The sequence below is a fragment of the Chionomys nivalis genome, chromosome 1 (assembly GCF_950005125.1).
Source record: "Chionomys nivalis chromosome 1, mChiNiv1.1, whole genome shotgun sequence".
In the NCBI taxonomy this organism is placed as follows: Eukaryota; Metazoa; Chordata; class Mammalia; order Rodentia; family Cricetidae; genus Chionomys; species Chionomys nivalis.
Window position 1 is genome coordinate 50,281,060 of NC_080086.1, and position 5,563 is coordinate 50,286,622.

General features: G+C 49.4%; 1 pseudogene; it reads left to right on the top strand.

The window, feature by feature from the left end:
- Window positions 1–1,157: 1,157 nt before the first annotated feature.
- LOC130871657 (developmental pluripotency-associated protein 2-like) lies at window positions 1,158–4,557 on the top strand (annotated as a pseudogene).
- Window positions 4,558–5,563: the final 1,006 nt, after the last annotated feature.

Consider the following 5,563-nt stretch of genomic DNA (forward strand, 5'->3'; position numbering starts at 1 on the left):
AGCAGCACAGAACCGTAGAAATCATTCATTCATTCAGTCAGCCAGTCATCATTTCTGAGTTCCTAGCCCAGGTCACATTCTGAGGTCACACATTCTGAGTGGGTCAGATTCAGTGAGAGTGACCTCCCTCTCCTAATCCCTCAGGGGTTCCTAACCCCTGACTCAAACACCTCCAGCATTTCCTTCCGTGGTGCCATCTGAGCTCGCACGTGCCCTTCTCCTAGCCGTCATCTCTACTAAGATGCACACCTCCCCAACGTCATGGTCTCACAGTAAGTTGTCCGCACACAGCATGACAGTACTTAACTTCCGCATCAACCCCTCTTGGTTCACCCTCACCCTAACTTAGCCTGCACCCCTCACTGCTAAGCAGACGGGAAACCGTTCGAGGTTGCCCTTGTCCGTGCTCATCTCTGAGAGTCCACCAAGAAGCACGACCTGGACTGGGCTGCTCAGCCTCTGTGCCAGGGGGTGATGCTGAAGTTGGCACCAGAGTCAGTTAGTGGAGTCAAGACGGAGAGGGAAGCTGAATGTCATGGTGACATCCTTTGGGTCTGAACCAATTCATGCCTGGAGCCAGGCTTTCTCTGGGACGTGGCCTGACAGATTGTCTTTGACTTTTAGCCAGCCAAACCGGATTTCCTGAGGTTTGTCCCAACAGAATCCCCACAAACTCATGGCCCGTGGCACTGAGAGACACCATTGTTCCTGAATGCTATTTTCTTTCTCCCCAGGAAACTAATCTTAGACACAAAGGCAACACAAAGGTGGGATTTTCAGGTGTGTTGTTGGGGAATGTGACTATGAGGAGCCCAAGTAGGTGGCCCTGATTTTTTTATTTTTGTGTGTGCTGTTCTTGCCAATGTCAGCCACCTTGGTATCACTCAGTCGACAGTTCCCGAAGTGGTTTAGTTCAGTGGAAAGAGTTTTGTTATTTTAGCACACATTTTCATTGTGGGTGGTGGGGACATTTTCTGGTTTTGTTTTGACAAATCAAAAGTAGTGATTTCAGTCATCACTAAATTAGACTATAGTTACGCATTCACTACCTCACAAAGTTTCAGTTAACAAGGGCCAAAACATACAGGCCTCATCAGTCCACCCTACAACCTCAATGCACCCCACAGCCTCCGTGACCCCATGACCTTCGTGACCACATGGCCTCCGTGCACCCCACAACCTCCATCAGTGACCACATGGCCTTCGTGCACTCCACAGCTTCCGTGCCCCACATGCCTCCGTGCACCCCACGGCCTCCGTCCACCCCACAGCCTCCATCCACCCCACGGCCTCAGTGACCACACAGCCTCCGTGCACCCCACACAGCCTCTGTCCCCCACACGGCTTCCGTGCACCCCTCAGCTTCTGTCCACCCCACGGCCTCCATCCACCCCAGGGCCTCAGTTACCACACAGCCTCCGTGACCACACAGCCTTTGTCCTCCTCACAGCCTACGCCCCCCCCCACAGCCTCAGTGCACCATTCAGTCTCAGTGTGCAGCAGGTTATATCATCCTATAATACAATGTACATTCTGTGATGTTTGCACAATGGCAAAATTGCCTAACAACATTTGTCTTCATTGTTAGGTGGTGCATGACCGCTTTGGGTCTCAAGGGACTCTAGGAGCTGACTGGTTCGGCCCCCCTCAATACTCTGCTTCTTCCTTGTAGAACAAGGCCATCAAAGGGTGCACCTCCATGTGCCATGGAGACTCGCACTCACTCAAGATTAACTAGAACTTGTTTGTCTGGGGCTCGTGGTGAATTTCAGCTGGTAGAGAACTTGCCTCGCAGTGTTTGAAGCCCTGGGTTCAAGTCCTGAGATCACATACACTGTGAGTGATGGCACATAAATGTAATCTTCACACTTGAGAGGTGGAGGCAGCAAGACCAGAAGTCCATGGTCATCTTTGGCTGCATAAGAATTTCAAAGCCAGCCTGTGCTACAGGAGACTTTGAAAGAAACAAAACAATTTGAAATCTCTTATCTGAACAGCCCTGGCAAAGCAAACAAGCAAGCAACCTGTCTTGTTCTAGAGACTCCAAGGTGTGTTTCTTTACAGAATGATGCATTCTCAGTGGTTCAGTCTCTCTCCCTGGGCCTCTGTTTCTTCATTTGCAAACATGGGGATTATAATAATAGAAGCCGCCCTACCGGAGGGAAGTCCAAAGCCTTAGCCTGATCGCTTGCTGAGTCACTTCTTGCCTGCTTCTCTGGAAGGCTGGCAGTAGTGAACCACAGCCCTGGCCTTAATGGCCTTTGGTTAGCCCCAGAAGCAGGGGAACAGAGTAGACGCTGGCTCCCTCCCATGGGGTCACCATAAGCTGCCTGTGTCTTGTCAAGGGAGGGTCCAGCTCCTGTGGTACAGTTTCTCCACAGGCTAGGGTGATGTGTGGAGCCAAGGAGCTGCGCTTGCCCTGCTTGCTCCCATCACCCTTCTTCTTGCAAACCTTCCCAAGCTCTCCTGTGAGCCTCTAGTTTGAGCCACACTCTGCTCCTGCTGAGTCATTCCTATACATGCCCAGCATCCCAGCCTCCCTAGCAGTTACCCTGGTGACACAGTTGTCTCCTTAGCAGAGGATCAGATGTGTGATGGATGTGACCTGAGGGTCCCTTTCACTCCTGAGGCCTCTTCCTAGAGGTTTAAGCCTTGAAGGAAGAGCAGCTTTTTTTTTTTTTTAGTAGAATTTTAAGAAGATTTGTTTTATTAAGTCTGTGTGTCTGTTCACACAAATGTCATATATGCGGAGATTAGGGTTTAACCTTGTATGCCACTCTCTGGATGACTTCCTATGGCCTCTCCAAGGGGTTTCCTCTCTCTGCTCTTCTCTGTCCCTGATTCACCTTTGCTCTTTCTCTACTCCAGCCCCGCTGATCCATGGCAGCCCTTTCTCAGCCTGTCCCCAGACATTGTGGTCACCCCTCCCTGTCTGTCCCTGCCATGCAAGGTCTTTGCACCCCTGGGTGATTATTTTTAAGCCATTGCCACCTGGCCTGGTGCCTGGCACTTTCAGTATGTGCCTGCAGAGGTGACAGATCCCCTGGCACTGGAATTCAGGGAGCTGTGAGCCACTTGACGAGAATCCTGGGAACTTAACTTGGGTCCCTTACAAGAGTAATGCACAGTCTTTAACCACTGAGCCATCAATCCAGCCTCCCGAAGAGCGGCTCTGATGAATGACGGCCCTTGTAGCTACACATCTGCTAGGTGCCAGGCACCGGTGGATCATGGATGCAGCTTCCAGTCCCTGTCACTGTGTTTGCCTCTCTTACATTCTAATCTTCCTGTATAGGAATCTCAGGGTGTTAGACCCAAATCCAGGCGGGCTCCTAAGGCTAATCTATCTTGAGCTTAGACTCAAGTATGTTTAGTGTTTCCAATTGTACCCCTGAGTTTTTATGTTCCTCTCAAGTTCATGCGTTGAAACCTGAACCCCAGTGTGGTAGGGCTTAGAGACAGGGTCTTTGAGAGGTAATTAGAGTTAGACAAGGTGGTGGGGGTTCTGCTCCCCATCATGAAATTAATAACTTTATCAGAAGAAAAGAAGGAGGGATCTGGTAATATTCCCCTATAATCCTCGCACTTAGAAGGTAGAGGCAAGGTAGTGAGTTCCAGACATCCTTATCTTTGCTGCTTTTGTCTTCTCTGACGCCTGTTGAAAATGTCACTTTCCAGCCAGGACACCTATGACAAGGGAGAATTTAATGAAGAATAAATCATTTTAACACTGGTCCCAGCTACTGAGGAGCTCACCATAGACATTGCCTATAACAAAATCAAGTGTTTCTTCAGCCATAGACCTCAAGCCTCCAGTTTCCCCAATGCCAGCTTCTCAGGATACCAACCCCTCGGTATCCAAGTTAAAGCCCCACCACCCCTGCCGCCATCCTGCCTCCTATTAATGAGGTGTCCCGGAACGCTCTTCGGGAACGGTGTCGCTGTCATAACGAGTACAGATGGCATGAAAGTTGAAGTCTACTTGAGACTCCAGAAAAGCTCATATTCAAAACAAAAATATCATATTCCCCCAAACATCTCTTGAGGCCAAAATGAAGCCAGTTCCCAAGAAACCCAAAATAGTCATCAAAGGACCCAGGCCTCGAAGCTTCAAGAGGAAGAGAGGAGGACGTTAGAGTTGAAGCTATAACTTCAGAAAGGGAATCCGTTTTTGCAGCCTGGGGAAGAATTGCTATGAGAGCTGCTCAGCCTAGGGTGATGAATTGCCAGCCTCTTCCCTTGAACGAAAGTCAAGGCCTTTCAGCCGCCAATCACTGCCTGCAGGTGGTGCATCCTCCATGGTAGACAGCTCCCTGCAGATAAGGCAGGCTGGGTTTGCCTGCAGATGCACGCTGGTCATACCTGGGTTCCAGACAGTCCCCAAAGGATGGTACCTCTCTTTCTATTACCAGCCTGTGTGTTCCTATCCCCAGGAGTGGAAGATCATAGTTGTGTCCTGAATGCATCCACAGCAATAGGAAGATGAGGAGAAACTTTGAAAGAGACAAACACACTGAAAGGAAATACAAAACGCTACCTCCAAATCTGCCACCTTAGACTGACGTCAAGGTTTTCTAAGGTGAATGAGCAAGTCTTATAATGGCTAAAGAACTGGACATTCATCCCTATGTTGGACTTGCTCAATGCTATTTTGTTCATGGGGTACAGAAAGCAATTTTGTTCACAGGGTCCAGAGAACAACTGGGGTAGAAAGATGTCTTATAACAAAATAAAATCTCTATCTTTAAAAAAAGAAGAAGAAGAAGAAGGTAGAGGCAAGGTCAGCTTCAGATACATAAGACCCTCATCTCAAAACATGAATGGGAGAGAGAGAAGGAGGAAGGAAGGAAGGAAGGAAGGAAGGAAGGAAGGAAGGAAGGAAGGAAGGAAGGAAGGGAGAGGGAGGAAACAAGGGAAGGAGGGAGAGAGTGGGAGGAAGGAAGGGAAGGAGGGAGAGAAGGAAGAGTGAAAAGAAAAAGAACTAGAGAAGTTCAAACTGGTAGGCAAATGCTAAGCAGAATGAGAGAGAGAGGGTGAGTTCAAGACCAACCTGGGTTACAGCTCAGCTGCAGAGCTTGTCTGCCCTAGGCTTCATCCCCAGCGTCGTGTAAATCAGGTATAAATCTGGCAGTACCTGCCAGAAATCCCGGCACTTAATAGGCAGAGGCAGGAGTCCAAGGTCGTCCTTAACTGCATAGTGAACACAAGACTGAAGAAGAGAGAGAGCAGTATTTTCATTCTGCCCACCATGAGGATAGCCGGCATCCACCAACGAGCCCAGCAGAGAGCTCTACCCAAGGAAAGCAGGCTGGCGTTTTGATCTTGGGTGTCCAGTGTTTTGAGTGCTCTTTGTGTCAGTCGGTTGTGGAAGCTGGGACAGCTGCTGCCCTGATGAAGACCATAGAAATATCTCTGTTTGCGAGGGCCTCAGAGACCCTCTCCTCCAGCCCTGTGGACCAGATGCTAGCTGAGCCTTTCACAGGAGTAACTGCATCTATTCAAGGATGTCCAAAATCAAGATGCCAGGCAGTTTGGCTTCCTGGCCAGCACTCTTGTTCTGGTT